Genomic DNA, 17,467 nt, shown 5'->3' with positions numbered 1-17,467 from the left:
GGTAACCTGGCTACCAAATCGCAAAACGGGTTTGCGACTCGCAATTGCGAGTCGCAGTGCAGTGTAGGATTGGATTGTGACCGCGAACGCGGTCGCAAACTAAACGCTTGTTGCACCCAATACAAATGGGTTGTAACCCATTTGCAAAAGGGAAGGGGTCCCCATGGGACCCCTTCCTGTTGTGAATGGCACTGTAAACATTTTTCAGAGCAGGCAGTGGTACTGCTGACCACTGCCTGCTCTGAAAAAATGAAACGAAAACGTTTAAATTTTCGTTTTTGTAATGCATCTCGTTTTCCTTTAAGGAAAATGGTTGCATTACAAAAAAAAAGAATTGCTTTATTGAAAATTAGTCACAGACATGGTGGTCTTCTGTCCGCAGAAGGCCACCATCCCTATGAGGGCCGCCATTCGCAAGGGGGTCACAAATTGCGACCCACCTCATGATTATTCATGAGGTGGGCATTTGCAACCCCCTTGCGAATCGCAGATGGTGTCAGGGACACCATCCAACATTCGGATTTGCGACTCACAAATTACGAGTCGCTCTGACTCACAATTTGCGGGTCGCAAATCTGAATGTTGCTACATGTGGCCCCTAATGTGGTTGCCTATAGCTTTGTTGAGTAACACTGAACAGTCTTGGCTTTCTGACCCACTAACATTAATGTGCAATCAGAACACACATAATCATTCTTATTTTACACCCACCATTGAGATGGATTCGGTTGTTGGTAAGCAAGAATAGGATGTACACAGGTGGTAAGCATCTTGTTTGCAATTTTGAATCTTTCCCTACATATTAATTTTGTAAGTGTTCTCTTTTGTTCAAGTCTTCTCTGTTGCTCCCAGTGGTGTAACGCAAAATGATGCCCCCTCCACCCTGCAGAATGTGACGAGGACCCACTGATTGATTCTCTCAGATCTCACAGATGTTCTATGGCCTTGGGCTGAATGGGTTCTCCATGAAATGGCTGCAGGGGCCTGAGTTACTCCTTACCACGGTTCACATAATATACAAGTACCAATGCCTATACCCATATTGAGTTGTATGGAGATATGCACAATTTATTCCAGTGAATTTAATATAAAATACATATTGGACACAGATTGAGAAATGGAACATGAACAATTCAGAGAAATTGTCATTTTCTTTTAAGTTAACAGCAAAATACTTTTATATATTTTATAATATACTGACAAAATGTAAACAATTACAAAAATATTTATTGGCTGCAATTTTATTGTTATACTTAACGAATATTACTATCTAAAACACACATATTTAGTTAACAAACAGTTCATTGTATGTTGCCGAAAGATTCGCCGAGTTGATAATTCAGTCCACGAAACACATCTGCCTTTAAAAGCTGCAAGACAATCATAGAAAATAAAGTCCTCTGTTAATAACAATAGCAGTGAGATTTGAACTAGAAGCTCAATCCAGAAGCATATTTCTCTGTAAAAGTCAGTAGTATACAATGTGCTTTTCAATTCTATGAACCAAAGTCAAAACCTCATCCTATGTCACAGTACTCAATTCGAACATTTGGCCAGTAACACCTACCGCACTGTATTGTATTAAGATCACATTTTTAGGTTTTGGAAATACCAAGATTCCATTGATGAAAAGTCAAGTTAAGAAGAAAATGAAAAGTAAATAGAGTAGGCGTAGATTTCAGTTAGACTCTGCTTTCCATAGTGTGTGTCGGGTGTAAATTGCATCCTGAAGGTCATAGGTAGGCCTTCCTGTTTTCAGTTTCCATTTGCTGTGAATGAAGGAGGGAGTTACAATCTCTGTTTCAAACCTTGTAAAAATCAGTGATTATCAGTGTTTCCACTTTTGCAGCGGAAAAAACAGGACTGTATTTCACCAGTGCTTACAACCAAATTTGCTTTTAGTACTCTTTACTTTGTGGACTATTATTCCATCACACAAGTACATTCTATATGAGGGGTCTGTCTTAAGTATATACAAATGTTTTGTTTCAATTGTAATTACACACTGTCTTAAGTTTTGAACAGCACCGTCCTCTCAGACCCTCCCAATGTGAGGTGCAGATAACTTCCCTCGACAGAAGATACATGAACAGTGGGGTGGGATAATGCTTCAGGACTGCCTTCTGACCAGGAAATCTTGATTTTAAATCAAATTGTATGTACGATATGCTCTTAAAAGGTGACTTACAAGGAACCCTTAGGGCGGCCCAGACAAAGCAGTTTTACCCGACCTGTGGCATCCGGGTGCAAAGTTGTCCTGGCTGTCCGTGGTGCTGAACAGGACTCACGTTGAAGTCAATGGCAGGGATACCACTGGTGACAAACGACCACTTGGCAATCACGTTGTGGGGAACCCTTGCAGGGTTAAGGTAGTGGAGGCCCTGGGACTAGGCCATAACAGTTAGTTCACTTCTACCTGGTCCATGGGGTCCAGGTGCAGAATTGTCCTGGCTGTTCCTGGTGTTGAACAGTGGTCGCACTGATGCTGATTTTACCATGCACACAGTGCTGCGACCAAGGGGATGCAAAAACTCAGCTATGGGGTCGATGCTGGTCACAGGTGCTGTGATGGGCAGTGCTCTCCTCTTGCAGCATCACGTTAAGGGGTTAGATACCTGGCTGGTGACTAACAAGCCTTGGTAGCAGTAAGCACAGCAGAATGCTTTGGAGATGTCTGGAGGTCCAGGGCAGTGTGGTAGCAGCCAGTAACATCGTGGAAGGCCAGACTATGACTTTCTCAATGCACTTCACCACCTGGATCCAGTATATCCCTCAGCGGGCCCAATGTCTTGAGGTTCTTTGTTTCCAAAGTGCCCTTTTATCTGCAGTTTGCAGGGGACCGATGCCACCAGTCCAAGGGAGACTGAGGGTGCTTCTTACTTCCACAGGGCTCCCTGTGGTCAGGAGTGGCGAGTTTCACCTAAGGACAAAGGTCGATCATGCAGTTCCAAGTCTGTTGCCTCAGGGACAGAGTTTCACTCCGTTGCTTTGGAACAGTGGGCAGAGTCCGGTTGTCGGTGATGCAGAGCTTCTCTGTGTCCTGCTTTGAAGCTAGTCCATCAAATCTAAGGTTCTGGTGTCAGGGATGTCCCTTAAATCCTGGATTTAGGGGATTTAGGGGTGTGGAGACTAGTAGCGAAAGGGCAGCTAGGTCCTACAGCTGATCCGCCCCTGAGGTAGCCACATCTGTGGGGAAATGTCACCTTTAGCTACCCAGAACCCTCTATTCTGCCACTCAAAAGATGGCAGAAATCTAAATTTAGTGCACAGACTGGGCTGCTCACCCTAGAGGTGTGGTCAGTCTGCTAGGGGTGTGCACAGTCCTGCATACCTAATTTCCTGCCTGTCCTCAACCATATGTGCCTGGGGGCAGAGGAAGGGCTGTTTCCTCATGGGATGACAGCTCAAATGGTTATCAGGGGCAGAGAAGCCTCTGAATCTCACAGCCCTGATGGATCTATTCACTAGCCTGGCTGGGTGGGACCTGTGACCTCCTACCTGCCTCGGCCTTTTGTTTCTGACCTCTTAGAGCACCCAGGCTGCCTGGCAGGAGGTGCAGCAGGTGCAGGGAAAAGTGTGTGCTGCTCGGCCAGAGCACAAAGGAGGCTGGCAAACAGGTGGGCAACCTTTGATGCACCATCTGGGTGCATGCCAGCTGTTCCTCGACACGAGATTGGTGTTGGGGAAGAGAAGTCAGTTTTTTTTAAACCAAACTCAACATATCTAGGCAGTACCATAATGTAGCTAGCAGTCCTGGTTAACCGGGGTTTAAGTCCCATGTTATCCTAAGGTCTAGCCTGTACCCTAATGCAGTGGTTCCCAACCTGTGGTCCGGGGACCCCTGGGGGTCCGCGAAGCCTTCTCAGGGGGTCCGCGAGAGCCTAGAAAGTGAAAAAATATTAACAAATATTGACAAATTAGGTCCCCAGCTTCCAGTAATGACTCAGGCGGGGGTCGCCGGATTCCCATGATGATTCAGTGGGGGTCCCTGGGTTCCATTAATGTAAAAGTGGGGGTCCACAGAAATCAAAAGGTTGGGAACCACTGCCCTAATGGAAAGGACCCTATAGAGACATATGAGCTCATGCCTACATGATTGCACCTCAGATATACTGCCCCCTGACCCTCGGCAGCAGAGGCCTTCTTTAGGGGTGCCTGACATATATGTGAGGCAGTGCATGGCACTGTGCCACTCATGGTGAAACTCAAGCAGTTTGCACCACTTTGGCAGTCTGCAATGGCTGGCGTACCATTAGTAATTTGCCTGGGTCACCTAAGGTGGCACAACCTTGTTCTGCAGCCCTGGGGACCCCTTTACCACCCATGCCCTGGGCACCCTAGGACCATGTACTAGGATCTTATGAAGGGGTAAGCCTGCCAATCAGGAGTTCACCATGTCGACAATTAATTTAGGGAAAGAACACATACACTGGGGCCTGGTTAGCTAGCCTCAGTGCACTATCAGAACTGAAAAAAACAGATGTAGGGGTTGAAATGGGGGCCAAAAGTATGGGGGCATCTTCATAGAGCCCAGTTTTCTTTCAAGAAATATACCAAAATATGTATGTTTTGCAAGCTGGGAAATTAAATGGAAAAACATTCTTGCCCTACTGAAGCTTTATGATTCTGTAAGTTGCTTTTTTTACATATATTTAGTTTGCATATCACAAGTAAAGCAGAGCGTAAACATGAAAAAGCCACACATAAACATAGGAAAATTTGTCAGTCCTGAGCCCATCTTGGCCCCACTGACTCCTGGTGAGCAGCAGGTGGGTGAGAGAATATTCGTAGGAACAGAATAGTGGCCTCAACCCCCCACATGCTCTTTGTCTACTGCCACTCTGGCACCTTGACCTGCTTGTCCTGCCCGGCCCACAAGAGTCATAGAGTCTAATCTGACTCTTCCTGCTTAGGATTCACTGATACTCAGCTATCCTGGTCCTTGTACTCCTTGGTTGTGTAGTATTTTGTCAAAAGTGTCTGTTATGCTAAGAATTGCTGCAAGAATGCCAGAGCCAGTATTTTGCTCTATGTCTCTGTAAAAAATTAATTACTTTCAGTGTGCCAGGCCCCATGACAATCTTGCAAGCATCACATCACATTCTGGCTCATATTCACTCACACTCATTCTCACTCACACACATGGTCAATCTCCTGCACCTCTACACTCAATTTAATTCTTTGTCACTCACTCACTTGCATTCATTCTTAATCACACTCATTCTCAGGCCCAGGTTTAATGATGCTTTACACCAGGTTTGCATCACTTTTGTGGCACAAACCTGATGCAAAATGTTAGGGTGGTACTTACTATCTAGTGCAAATCAAGATTTGCATTGAATAGTATCCTACAATTACGCAGAGTTGCATTGCTTTGCGTCAATGGGGAGTTCCATATATGGTGGACAAACGTTCCCATGCAACCACCCGTGGGTTTTGATGCAAATTATTATCTACAAACATTCATAGACAAGAATTTGTACCAAAATCTTACGCTCTTTCACAGCAGGCATAATGAGGTGAAACGTTTTAATCTCTCTTTATTTTTTGAACTCTGCATATGTGCTGTATTGTACAGCACACACAAAAAATAGGGAAAGCCTTAAAGCATGTTTTTTGTACCAGAAGGGACTTCTTCCAGTACAGAATCTATGCTACAGAGAATGAACACACCTTTGAGCTAAGGTGCAAGTGTGTGTGCATTGGCGCATGGCTGCTAGAAGTGCGCAGAGAAGAGGGAGAGAAAGAATGTACCATATCTTAGCAGACATAACACATTTTTTCTCTCTCCCTTTGACACCCAGCAGTGCAGCAACTTTGGTGAAGCATTGCCTTGCATCAAAAAACAGTCAAACTGGGCCTTATCTCACTCACTTCCTGTTACTGACGCTCACTTATGTTCACCTCACACACATGCTTGCAGATACAGACACAGATACTCACACATACACACACTCTATCTCACATGCACATTCTCACCCACAAGTCCTCACAAAACAAACATTTAAAACCATTTTTACTTACCACAGCTGCCACCAAAGGTACCGTTCTAACAAAGTGTGTTTTATTTTTTATTACAATAGTAGTGAATAATGTAAAATTATTTACTATTAGTATAGTGAAAGCTGGCAGAAAATAAAAAATGCAGAACCATCCCTGGATCCCTGGCACTGATTTTGCTACCTTTGTAGGCAGATTGCAAAGGCAGTACCAGGGGTCACAATGGGCAAGCCAGGGTTGCAGCTGCGACCCCTGGTGACCCTTAAATGATGTTTATGATCTGATGCTTGGAGAGACAAGTGACATCCTCAGGGTCTGTGCATTTATATGACGATATAAATGGTTATAAAGGTCCAATACACAACACGACATGCAGGCACGTATTTATACGTTTTTAGCGCCGAATTTGCGCCGTTTTTTTACGCAAAAGCGGCACAAACTTACAAAATACAATTGTATTTTGTACGTTTGCGCCGCTTTTGCGTAACAAAATTATGCAAATGCGGCGCTAAAAAAGTATAAATATGGGTGCTTACTATGCTGATTTATTCAGTCTGTTACTCCTATTCTATGTTGCACGATCTGTGGATGGAATGTTATCCACTCACCGAACCCTTACTCTGTAATTATATCATGGGAAGGGCATGGAGAAGAAACTATGAATCAAAGGGCCCAATTTGAATGTTGGCGATAGACATACTCCAGGATTACAGCCAGCATGATGGTCTGCGTTCCAAGTCTAAAAGCGGGCGGACCATAGTTTGAATGGGGTGGAGACTACACTGTCTCTGCTGTGGGTAAACTTTCCCAATGGCCCAGCGGATTAAGAGCATTTGGCGAATTGACGATATGTCTGTGAGCTAAATTAGAATAGGTGGACATATAATCGTTTTTTACTGACTGTCACTGCCAGGCAATCCCTGGTGGAAAAGGGCACTCAAAAACAAAAAATGCCCCCATTGCTATGGGAGATTATTCCTATGGCGAAGAGGCATTGTTTTTCTTTCTTTATTTTCACACACAAAAACCCACTTTGGGTTTTTGTATTTGAAAATAAACAAAAACTTTGGAAACTTTGCTGTACTGGTCCGTCATGTTTGACAGAGCCCTGTGGCAAAGTTCTAGTGCATTCAGCTTCACGGTGGTTCCTGTGAATATAAGAAATGTCCGTCACCTCGACAGACATTTCTAAATTTGGTGGTCAGGTCCTCCGCCAGGGCAATGGAGAAATTTACTCTATTGCCTTTGTGTAAATTGGCCCAACTGCCAAAAATCAATTTGGGTGAAAAACGTCACTCCCAAACGTCCACTCGAATCAGTAACAATGATAATTGTCATAGAAAAAGACATAATTTTTCAACACTTGTGTGGGAAAAAAAGCAAGAGAGTCAGAAACTAGGCTACTGAGATCTGAACCGAGAAGGTATTTATAAAATATAGAACTATAGGATATTTACCAAACAGATGGCCAAAACATTTACCCTCCCCTTTTCTTGATAGTGAGTGAAAAGCTTTGAAGTAGCTCACAGAGCAAGGTGCCTCTATTTTGAATTTCATTGTGATTAATAGAGAAAGCGGCTACACAGGACTTCTAATCAACCAACCTCAGGAGTATCCCTAAATGGCTCTTAGGAATATGTAAGTCATGTTCCCAGTGCTAATATTGTGTCGATGTATGCCAGTGCTTGGCACCAGCATTTATTTTTAAACACCAGCACTTATTTAAGACAGTCTACCATATGGTGGTGCTGTCTGTGTATGTTTGAGCAGTCCTCATCACTACCGTGTACACCATAGTTCAAAACACACAATAAAACCAGCAGTTACAGGCCATCCTTTCAGCTTGAGGTGGCCTGGAACAGTCCAAAACATCAAACTTGTATTGTGTGATGCTTAGTATTTGACAGTGCTGGCAGGGACAACGGGTAGTGCCAACTAGGGTGGCCTATTGAGAAATACCTTGAGCCATGGTACCTATATTTCAACAAATTAAGCATTAGATGTTCTAGTTAATTTCTCTTTTTTTAGAGATTGTCAGGTGAGTCACTGTGTGATGTGGCTTCAGCGACCCTAGGAGTGAAGCTCATGTAGTGTTCACAAATCCCTTGTCCAGTCTCAAGCTGAGCTGCCTCTTCCCCCAAATTTCTTTGACACAAGGGCGAGACCAATAAAAGTCTTTGTAATGCCAATGCTGATTTTCTTACCCAACTCTTAAAGACATCTAAAGCTTGAAAGAATCTGCAGACATAAAAGGGCCAGCAATAGTGATGGACCAGTTGATGCCCTGATGATAACCGCCACACTTTACTGCATTGCCTTCTCAAATCAGACACAATGGGTTTGGTTGAAAGTTATCATTCCTCTCATAGCATCAGATTATCTACTATATCTTGAATATAACAGCCCGACCCTGCGCTCCTTTGTCCCTAGTGGCTGTCACACACGATCCAGAAACAGGAGTTGAAAAGGTAGAGTCCATAAAGATTGCAGAAACTCCATGTGCCTCATTATTATGTGTTAATTATAAATGTAATAACTTCAATAAGCACGTTGGGAACTTGTCAAAATATTCCTTTTGCTAGCTATATTCAACTTTACAGGCCTGGGGAGGGATGGCCTGCTGCCAGTGCCTCTCTTGTGTAATGAGGGCAGTGAGAGAACATGAACAGACTCATCTGAATGTTTGGGAAAAAATCGCTATATTCTTTTGCAGCTTCATTAGCATCTCCGTCAAGGCTGGTCGGGCCCCTCCCCTTACTTTTGGTGGGAGGGACCAGTGAAAGAAACTTAGAAACACATAAACAAAGTTTTGCTACTTTTCTCCGGGTGATTGTGCTTCCCCTCCACTAAAGGCAGGGGGAAGAGTCCAGTCCGCTGTGTGTGACCCAGAAGCTGCCACAGAACAGGATGAGGGCACGTCCCATGAAGACTCAAGCTGTTTCACCCACATATTCAGGGGAGAGACTTCTCCTGCTCCCACAACGCTCCATATTTGGTTTAGGGCGGCTAGGGGGTGCCAATAGCCTTATTGCCCTCACATACAGGGAAATGACGGCTGTTAATTACCCTCCCTTGTTTTGCACCATTAACTCGGGCCCTCAGCTACAGGGAGGGCAATTTATAGCCACTGTTTAGTTAAGTGTCCTATTAGTTCGCCGGCATATCCAACCCAAAGGGTTAACCTCTTCATCTCAGTTTTCCTCGAGCGTCTGCGGCACCAACACTTAGCACCAATTCTTCGTGCCTGCAAATATTACTGAAAGCACAATCTAGTGCACATGCATTTTAGAGCCCTTCCTGCTGACACCTTTATCTGCCCGCTACATTGTTCTTGACTTGTTGCTTTACTGTCATACTAATGAAAGAACCTTCATATGCTAATATACAATGGCAGATGTATATAAAGTATGTAATAATTTGATTCATCTTTTACACTATGTATCAATTATGCAATAGTTTAGACAAGTCAACCTAATACATGTCAATTTCTTATACAAATACGATGAACCCTTCCTTTAAATCGCTGGCGCTATGTCTCGGTGAAGTGAGCTTGCAGAGAAGAACAGAACGCAAAGGCGTTTACTGTTATTTATAGCAAATGAAGGGGAGAAGCTATGACAGTGATTTCAAGGCGCATGTTTCACAGAGGCCTACCAGGGAAACTGCATATTACTTCTTTTACTGAGAGATCTTTTATCTCTGTTTCACAGAAAAACACTCACATCAGAGATGTTTAATCTTTCAGAAGACGATTTATGACAGATTTGAATTACTTTGCCTGTATCTTGCTCTTGCTTGCCCGGGTGCTTCACAGCACTATGGGCCTGATTACAACCTTGGCGGAATGGATACTCAGTCACAAACCTGAGGGATATCCCGCTCGCCGTTTTACAAGTCCCTTAGAATATAATGGAATTTGAAATACGGCGGACGAGATATCTGTCGCGTTTGTGAGGGAGTATCCCATCTGCCAAGGTCGTAATAAGGCCCTATATATTTTTCTCACTTTGACTGGACTATGAAATTGGGAGAAAGCACCATTGCTTTAGAAGAAGAAGTAGGCACCATTTCTGATGTGCCATCACTCGGCTCCACCCAAGGATGATGTATCAGCAGCTGTAGAAGAGCATAGTGTTTCATGGCATTTCAGCACCTTACAGATTGATCTTGTGAAAGATGTTGGTGACCAGGAGGACATGGAGTACATTTCTCGCCCTCCTCTTAGGAGAACCCAAGGAGAGTTTTTCAACACCACCACTGGCACAAGGTCCATCAGAGACAATGACCAAGAGGGATGGGTGGAAAAGAAAAAAAATACTCTAAGCAGCACATACCAAATTCCCCTCAAGTTCAGGTGGCAGTAGTGCATCAAAGCACTTTTCCTGTGTCCACCCTCTCAAATCTCCAACAAGGTGCCAGTGCAACGTACCAACCTGTGGCAGCACCACACAGATTCACACTGCAGCTCATGCAAAACGCCTTGTTCTCGTCATTTTTTGCTCACACATGATTCCCCAGCACATATTCAAGATTTAAATTTTTTGTGCAAGCATACGAATAGCTGCATCTTGCCACCTTCAATACCATTGTGGCCAGTAACAAACCAGGAATGAGCCTAGAAACCTCATATCTGCTGGGTCACCTGGATTTGCGCCATCCACAAGACTGAACACAACAGACACAGTAGCCTTCAAAAAGCAGCGAAGATTTAGCAGCATGCGTACTCTGGCATGTATTATTATCATGGAAAGTGTTGTGTGACAAAAACATGTACTTGAGGCACCCCAAGGCAGTGTAGAAGAAGGAAATTTAGAAGTGACCCAATCACACTTCATTGCAGTCTTGTGAGGCAACCGGATATATAAATGGCGCTATGAAGAAATAGGAATGTTCAATGTCATAGCAGTGACAATATTGAGAGTGTTCCTCCTGCAGTACTACCTTGTAGAAAACAACGTTTTTTGTGAGTCAATTTACAAATCGAACCCTGGAAGGGTTATGGTATTATTTGCCGTGCTTCGTACAGTTTCCTATAGGAGGCGCTCCACTCCACACAAAAAATCCCAAAACACGAACAACACAAGTTAGGGAGACACACTCTCATTGGCAGTCCAAGCTAAATTATAAAATAGAGCTGGGAATAATGTTCACTCCCCATAGGATTGTTTACAGAGTTACAAAATACCCTATATGTTTCTTGTACATACATTCAGGCGAATCCAATCCAATTGGTCATTCTTTATTTTTTGATCAACAATTTAAAAAGTGAAGGGCACAGCCAACTCATTTCGCTCCATAACAGCAGGACTTCTTTAGGGCTGTTAAAAACATACACAACAAAAATTGCGCTATGTACCAAAACATTAATCTAGGCAAAATTATAACATATAGTGCACAAATAAGCAACACAGCCACAGTTCAAAAACATACACACTGCTAATGACAAAACAACACCATTAAAAACATTGATTTAAAAACATCTAAGCTGATTTTCAAGGCTATCATACTGAATCCTATTTACCCCAGAAGTAGCTTCTATTCATATTAGCTACAGCTAATTTCCTAATATATGCTTTACTTAAAGCACATACTTTTCCATAGTGCAAATAACACTGACAGAATAAACAGTGAAAGCATTACATCACATTTTAGATTTTACTAAGGTAACTCTGATCAACTTTTTGTTTTTCTTGAGTATAGGGTTGATGAGTTACATTAGTAAAATTTACAATATGATGTTTTTGATGGTGTTTTGTCCTAGGAGACCACAGCGGGGCTGCCAAAGCACCGTTAGCCCCGATTCCAAGGATCCAGGACTGAAGGGGCACCACTTGTGGGGTTGGGACTCACAGCAGGCACCACCCAGGTGCAAGGTCCAAGATGTCTGGAGCCTTTTCTGTCCCTGAGGCTCTGATCAGGAGGCCAACAACTAGCCCTTGGAAGCAGTCTGGTGGTTCTGGGTTCAGGATGAAGATCCAGTCCTTCTCACTCAGACAACAGGAAAGCAGAGCAGCAAAGTAGCTGAGCAGTCCTTCTGGCAGCAGAGCACAACAGTACATCAGTCCGTCTTCTGAGTCTCCCACAGGTCCAGAGGTGTTCTGATGAGTTGGGTCTGAGGGTCCATTGTTTTTACCTGGTGCCCAGTGGGAGAAGCATCTACAGTGCTTGCCCTAAGGAGGTGTCTGGAATTCCCTGCCTCCCTGCTCTCACCCAGCTTGTCTGGGGGCACAAATGAAGATTAGTGTGAAACCCTTTGTGACTGCTGAGGCAGAGAATTTGTGATGTGCAAGCATAGTAGATGATAGCTCCACCACTATCAGATCAGAGATGTCCCATCCTGCCAACACCTATTCCTGTTTTGCCTCACTGCCTGGGACTGAAACACAAGGAACAACTGCCAACTGCACCTAGTCATGTGACTCAGGGTACAGGTTGCAGGCACCAAATGGTAAGGACAAGAAAATGCCAAAGTTCTAAAAGTGGCATTTTCAGAACTGTGACTTAAAATACAATTTTACCATTAAAAATCTTTTTAAACTACAAATCTTTCTAGACCAAACTGAACTTTCCTACTTGCTCCCAATTGGACGTTATCACTTATTAAATGTAATATGGTAACCCAATGACATCCTTTAGGAGAAGCAGGCCTTACATGAATGTATAACAAATTTAAGAGTTTTTTTCTACCCCGAGAAATAAAAGTTAAAGGCACATGTCCAATATTTTAAAATACACTGCCCATGTCCTGTGGTCTGTTTAGGGCCTACCATTAAAAAGGAAAGTTTAGGCCTAGCAAAAGGTTTGTTTGGCCAGGTTGAAATGGCAGTTTACAACTGCACACACAGGCTGCAATGGCAGGCCTGAAATATGTTTAAAGGGCTACTTAAGTGGGTGGCACAATGAATGTTGCAGGCCCACTAGTAGCATTTAATTTACAGGCCCTGGTACATACAGCACCACTTTACTAGGGACGTACAAGTAAATTAACTGTACCAATTGGCTGTAAGCTAATTCCACCATGTTTAAAGGATAGATCACAAGCATCTTAGCACTGGTTAGCAGTGGTAAAGTATGCAGAATCCCAAGGCCAACAAAAATGAGATCAGCAAAAATAGGAGGATGAAGGTACAAAATCTGGGGGAACAACATCCTAAGACTGACAGGTCTAACACATGCCCACAGCAACATTGACAAAAAGATAAGCAATGGATGTGTTTCAAACTGTGCTCATTTGCAACTGTTGATATTCCAAACAGGAGTCATACAGAGAATTTTAGTAATACAAATATATCAAACAATGAAAAAAAAAACTAAGTAAAAACATTATAGCTGTGTTTATATAAATCTATTGTATTGATGAATCCACAATAGCATATAATTAATCTTCCTCTTCATTAATTATTTAATGCGTTGGTTACTACTGGTAATCTGCTTTACTCCAATTATTTCTCTCTCTTCCTAATAATTACATAATGAGTAAATTCCCTTATGAATTTGCTAGGACCACTCAAATACCAAACAACATTTCATGAAGGTTACCAAGGGCAACGTCTATAAAACCACCTCCCATCCAAACCACTTCCTGAAAATCCTTTAAAGTCTGTATTCAGAATGGTAAATAAGGCTTCATAGGAAGGGAAAGAGGGAGGGTCATAAGTATTAAGATGAGGGAGGAATAATTGGAGTAATGAAGATTACCAAAAGTAAATAAGTAAAGTAAAGGCATTACCTTCTCATTTCCTTCCACAGCCCATTCCATACTTGATAAAAATGTACCAGCCAGAATGCCTTCATATCAGACCGTCACTCATCATATAGACATATAGAAGAAACCTTTGCCCAGGGAACTGTGCATGCTTCTTTGATGATTACTGATTACTGGTGCAGGGTGATCCCCTCCACTTGGCTTGGTGCAGTCTGCACAGCCTGTACTCGTTCCATGAGCTGATTCATGCTGGGGAACCGGACCTTCTTGAGCAATCTGGCTTCCAATTTTTCTGTTCCTTGGTGGTCGTGGTGAGCCAAATTAACTACCTTGTCCCGCAAGCTGCATGAGATGATGATCATGCAGTTTGGTAGAACGAGTTCTTAACCTGTTGCAAAAAGTTAATATTGGACACTCCACAATGCTGACAATGTGTTTTGGCTAATATTTTGGCTATCATCATCTTAGGTCTTCCGTTCTTCTAGAAATGTTTTCCTGAGTTGCTTCTGGCATATTCCATTGCCTGTTGGAGGTTTTCACTGCTGGCTGTGCTGTCAGCCATTTCTTTCTGTGACAAAACGTTCAGACACGCGCAACGAAGGTCACCTGCTCTTTGGTGTCTCAAGAGTGTAAAGTGGCAACATCAGTTCAGATAGCCAGCAGGGTAATCGCTACATATTCTTCTTACCACAGAGAACCAGACTTTTGCAACTGTATAGCCCAGTTCCCAATTTCACTGCAGGGTGTGTTGAGGTTCCCTGGAATGAATGAAGCAATGGCTTGTGGTCCAAAAATACAAAGAACTTGTCCCCATGCAAGTACAGGTGAAATGGGATACAGCCACACTTTATGTCAAGGGCTTCACATTTAATATGGGAATATCTTGTCTCAATGTCTATCAGAGAACTGCCCACAAACTATACCGGTGCTCAGATGTCCCATTGTGACTGTTGTAGTAACACTACCTCGGAGCCAACAAGTCTGCCATCTATGTTTAGCTTGGTCTTCTGCTAAGGGCCAGATTATTTCATTGTGCCCTTGAGGAACATCATTTTTTAATGGTTGGAAATGACGTCTGGTGTGCTTTTGTCCAGGTTCACGGGGATCAAGCCTTCTTCAGTTGGTGGATTTGATCAGTTGTAGTAGCCTGGTTCAGGATGAACCACCCACAGTTCATGGCTATGCCCATGGGGTTCTCGACTTCAAGTGCATTTTGAGTGGGCAGAGCATTCTTTATTTCCTTCACGTTCTGAAGGTCAGTGCTTACCCCAATGCCAAAGCATGTATCCGTAGAAAATAATTCTGGGCCATATGTTCAGTGCTTTTCCCAATTTCAAAACATGCATTCGCAGAACAGAATTTTCAGGCCAAATGTACACGTTTTTGCATTTCCTAAAAAGCATATTGTAAGAAATCACTGTTTAGGAAATGTAATTTAGAATGTACAAAATTAGGGACTTCCTAATAGCAATTCCTATAGAGTAGGATTCGCTATTGGAACATCGCAAATTTGGAAATGCAAATTGAAAGGTGCCTATGGGCCTAAAGCCCCCCTTGATGCACTCCCAAAAAAGTGGTGCACATGTAAAGTGCACAAATGCACTAAGGGCAAGTTTGCACTCTATTGTACTCTAAAAAAGTGATTTTATTTTTAAGTTGCACGTGGTAACCATTGTATTGGATCCAATGCTAATAGCATTTCCTAAATGCCCAATTCACATTAAGTAAATGCTGTTTACATGTACTTAGGAAATTGCAAATAGGAAATTCCTATTTGCGATTTCCTATTTAAGTAATTGCAAAATTCGATTTCTACTGAGTAAAAATACCATTTTTTGACCACATTTAGGCCCTTGTACATGTGGAAAGGCGATATTCCATTTCTTAATGGACCGACATTGTGATTCGGTCCTTTAAGAAATGCAGTTTCCGTTCATACATCCGGTCCTAAGTCAATGGTGATGATGTGTGATGGTTTTAGCGTATATTTTAATATTGTCACTGACACTGATGACTCTTTCCGTTTTTGACAGAGCTTCCTTCACAAATGACATTCTGTACGGTATCTGCTGACAAGGATATCTCAAAGTTCAGCCCCTTGTAACACCTTAGAGCATCAAAAGTAGTGGTTGAACTTCATGGTTCGTCAATGAGTGATTGGTGGTATCTGAAGTGTAAGTTCAGTTTTCTCTACTGAGGTCGGCCAATATGAAATAGGTGTTAGATGTTGCTCCATTTTGATCCCTCTTGTCTCTTAGTCTATATCAGATATATTATTACGGCTCCAAGATGCTTGGGCATATGTGACAATCATGGGTGACACTCACAGCATTGCTTCAGATACCTTTTATAGTAAGACAGGTCTTTTTAGCTTTCAGAGTTCTGCTTCTATGACAGGTCTCATCTGGAATGATATCCTCTGATACGTTAGCACTGTTAGTTTTCCAGTGGTGCCAGTGTATAACTTAAGTCTTAATTTGAGGTAGTGGAATTCATGAACTAGGTTTTCTATCTCACAGTTGTTGACACTATCAGTGAGGAGTATGAGCCCTACGTCTTCAGTTGCTACACAAATAAGTAATGTGTCTATTTTTCACAAAGAGTTTGGGCCTCTACGAGTTTGGCGGAGGGGATTACTCCATCACAAACGTGATGGATATCCCGTCAGCTGTAATACAAGTTTAATAGGCTATAATGGAATTTGTAAAATGACAGACGGGATATCCGTCATGTTTGTGAAGGAGTAATCCCCTCCGCCAAACTCGTAATGAAGCCCTTTGTCTTTTTATGAGAGCAATTGTCTGTGGAGAAAAATATGCCCGGAAGTGTAAGTGATGTTGTGCCACCCTATGCATATCTCCAGGTTTTTCTTGATATTAGTTTTGACATAGGTTTCAACTGAAGGTACTGGTCCTTGTCCATTAAAGTGACTGACTTCCCAGAGTCAATTAGGGCAGTGAGTGTCAGCCCCCTGTATTGAAATTCTGCACTTGGGTTGTGGGCTTCTATTTGTTATCCTGTCAACAAAGGATCTGAAAAATATGTCTTCCTCTTCATCTTTAAGATCCTAAACAAAAGAGATTCCTGACCAGGTTGGGGCTCATTCCTAGGATTTACAAATTACTGCATGTAGTGTCTTTGGTGAGGTCACTCTCATCTATGAAAGTTTTCAACAGCACCCTGTTCCTCACACATGTGCAAAGTGATTCAGCCTGCTAAAGTTCAGACTTGATTTTCCTTTGTGTGAGGGTAAATAGCAGAGGGTTCTGCCTCACCACTGCAATACCCCCAATTTGTTCTGCTATGGTCATTGCTGGCTTTGCGCTGCTCACGGCCTATGAAGATACTCCAGCTTCTGAAAGCATGCAATGTGAAGTCTAGACCGCAGTATATTTACTTTCAATTGGCATAACAGTTGCCATATTTAGTGGAGCAACAATCATAGCATCTTATTGCATTGCGCAATGGGAGTTTCGTATTATAGTGAATGCCTCAATTAAAAAAGACAGAATTTAAAGCAACAGTAAGTACTCAAGCATCTGTCAAAAAAAAGTAAGTAAAGAAATAAATCAATAAATACCCCCGTGATTGAGCTAAGCAAAAACACAGTTGCATAGTACATGGAGTAAGTCAAAAGATGGTGCCATATTAACTGTGCAAAAACAAACGCCAGTCGAAAATCATCTAATTCAAATACCTAAAAATATAAACAAACAGCCAAGCACGGAAAATACTCAATATGTAGGCCTATAGCCACGAAGA

General features: G+C 42.6%; 1 protein-coding gene across 4 annotated transcripts in view; it reads right to left on the bottom strand.

Annotated features, from left to right (window-relative positions):
- Positions 1–1,204: 1,204 nt before the first annotated feature.
- NMS (neuromedin S) overlaps positions 1,205–17,467 on the bottom strand; it is a 418,782-nt gene continuing 402,519 nt past the window's right edge. For all 4 annotated transcript variants that reach the window (XM_069204401.1, XM_069204398.1, XM_069204399.1 and 1 more), the window contains one exon: positions 1,205–1,370. The gene's annotated coding sequence lies outside the window, so the exon portion shown is untranslated. The remainder of the gene's footprint in view (positions 1,371–17,467) is intronic.

The sequence above is a fragment of the Pleurodeles waltl genome, chromosome 8 (genome assembly GCF_031143425.1).
Source record: "Pleurodeles waltl isolate 20211129_DDA chromosome 8, aPleWal1.hap1.20221129, whole genome shotgun sequence".
NCBI lineage: Eukaryota > Metazoa > Chordata > Amphibia > Caudata > Salamandridae > Pleurodeles > Pleurodeles waltl.
This window is presented reverse-complemented; position numbering and strand designations above follow the sequence as displayed.